This window comes from Otolemur garnettii, unplaced genomic scaffold, assembly GCF_000181295.1.
Source record: "Otolemur garnettii isolate 467f Iridium unplaced genomic scaffold, OtoGar3 scaffold00112, whole genome shotgun sequence".
Classification (NCBI taxonomy): domain Eukaryota; kingdom Metazoa; phylum Chordata; class Mammalia; order Primates; family Galagidae; genus Otolemur; species Otolemur garnettii.
The window spans coordinates 3,917,908-3,920,731 of record NW_003852507.1 but is presented as its reverse complement, the minus strand read 5'-3'; positions in this window follow the sequence as shown (position 1 = coordinate 3,920,731).

Below are 2,824 nucleotides of genomic sequence, written 5' to 3'. Positions count from 1 at the left end.
GGCTCTGTCTCAAAAAAAAAAAAATTTCCTTCTCAAAATTCTTTATGTCCTTAATCTCTTTAACTTGACTTTACCTTGTTCCTATTTAAATCTCTCTGAAAATTACTTCTTGATCTTTTTGGGAATCTGAATCCTCTACCCACACTGATGCTGGTGCCCCCAAGAAGTTCTCTCCTTGCCACTCTGTGCTTTTCTCCTCCCTGGCTCACCCCATCTTCTCTCATGAGTAAAGTACCATCTGTATATGCCAACAGCCTCCAAATCTAGACCCAAGCTCGGCCCCTTTGCCTACCTTCAGACTTACATATCTAGAAGCTATCTGCACTCAACACCCTGCAGGTTTAAAAATGGATCAGTTTTGTAAAAATAGGAAGAAATAGAAATTAACAGGGTGCATGGCAGGTAAAAGCACAGCAAGTTTTTTTTTTTTAATGGAGCTTTTATTTCACATATGCATTTATGTGTCCTGGATCATAGTCAAAAAGATTTATTTATTTCTTTATTTAGAAACAGGGTTTCACACTGTTGCCTAGGCTAGAGTGCAGTGGTGTCATTGTAGTTCACTGTGACCTCAAATTCCTGGGCTCAAATAAACTACCTGCCTCATCCTCCCAAGTAGGTGGGACTATAGGTATGTGCATGTACGTTCCTGGTTAATTTTTTTTTTTTAATTTTTATACAGATCGGGTTTTGCTAGGTTGCTTAGGCTGGTCTCAAACTCCTGGCCTCAATCCCTCCCAAAGTGCTGGAATTCCAGTTAGGAGCCACTGCACTCAGCCTAAAAAAGTTTTGGAAACACAGAAATTAGATTATAGGCTAGACATGATGATGAAAGGAGGAGGAGCCAGGGACATCTGCATCTGGATGACAAAAACAGGGAAGTTCAGAAGCAGCTAGTTTCTGGAGGAAGATGATGACTTTCATTCTGAATGCACTGATTCTGGTTTACAGTGAACCATGCAGTGTGGTTGCCTCTTTCCCTACCACTTCTTAGCCTCTGGTCAAAGTATAATCCTGAATGACTGCTCTCAGGAATGAGGGTGTTTCCCTCATAGGTCATTAATTATTAGTTCTCAAGAAGAGGTGATGCTGGAATGGGGAACCCAACAGTTTTTGAACTCTTACTTTGTGCTGGGTTCTCTGCATCCAGTTTGTTAATCCTCCAAGCAGCCACACTAGGCGAGTACCAATATTTCCACTTTACAAATGAGGAAGCTGAGGTTCAGAGAGGATGAGAAACTGCCTGCAGTCCTGCAGTTAGTAGGCAATAAACTGTGTCTTGCGAGGAAACCACGGCATCTCTGAAAGCATCACCAACATGCCCGATGGCCTCATGTATGATGTATTTCTTTCTAACGTCTGCTCAAATAAATTACCACAGATAGATGGCTTTAAACAGCAAAAAGTTATTCTCTTAAAGTCCTGGATGCTAGAAGTCCAAATCAAGGTATTGTAAGGGTTGTCAGTTCCTTCAAACGGCTCTGAGGGAAATCTGTTCCATGCCGCTGTCCTAATTTCTGGTGACTACTGGCAGCCCTTGGCCTTCCTTGGCTTGTAGACTCATCGCTCTAATCTCTGCCTCCATCTTCACGTGACACTTCCTGGGTTTATTTTAGACAAATCCATTTAAGGAGCTCCTATTGGGTTCATCCTGGGGCTAGAGGAGTGGAGTCTGGTGGCAGAGCTGAGAATTCTACAAATAACCACATCATCAGCTGGAAGGGAATAACCACGAGAGTTGAGTAGTGTTTCAGGAGCTCTTATAAGAACAAGTTATATTGGATTGTCTCCTGCTTCAGTTCAGTGTTCCCTCATTTCAACTAATTACATCTACAATGACCCTATTTCCAAATGAGGTCACATTCTGAGGTACTGAGGGTAAGGATTCCAACATATCTTTTCTGAGAGATGCAACTCAACCATAACATTTCATTAAATTGAATAAGCCTGGGAGTCAAGGGGAAATAATTATTTCCTCCTGAAATAATGAAGTCAACAAAAGTTGACTTCATTTTTTGTTAGATTCTCAAATTCTCCAGACACTGCCAAGATTTCTAGAATTCCTACAAGCAATTCTTATTAACATGATTTCCTGCATCCCTACTGCCTTCTAGACAACATCCACACGATCAATCCATGGCCACTTTATGAAAAACATAAATCCATCACCTTTCCCTCCCCCTTGAATTCCCTGTTTTTCACAAAACTGGCTAACATCGCCCCATCTTCCAGAAAGGACCGTTTTCTTTCTACTTTCCTCACACCTCCAAGTTTGGTTCCTTATAGTTGCCTCTCTGCAGGGAGGATTCACTACTGTATTCCCCGCCCCTGTCCTTGCTCCCAGGCTCTTCACCCTCAATCTAGCCTCTACCGTATATACAATATACGGCCAATTTTCCAGAAACACACCTCCAGTCTGACCCCTAAATTAACCTCAGGGATCCCTGGTGGAGTTATTCAACGGTCCCCCCAGGCATCCAAAGACCAAACTTGACGCCAGACCATCTCCTCCCATCCCTTCCCGATGGAATACTGTTCCCAGTGCCAAAGCCATCTCCTCCCTCGCCCTTCCCTAATCCTCGCCCGCCCCGCTTCCCTACGGATTTCCCGAAACACTGCGCGTCTCTCGCGGTTATTCCCTTGCACGGTGATGTTATTTGCAGAATTTTCAGCGTCCCCTCCACGCTCCGCTCCTCGCGTCCCAGGATGGACCCCATAGGAACTCCTTAAATCGATGTGTCCAGAATAAAACCAGGGAGTCTCCGCGAAGGAGGGACCCAGCGGATTATAGACTAACACTGGCCTAGGCGTTTACTTCCCGGAG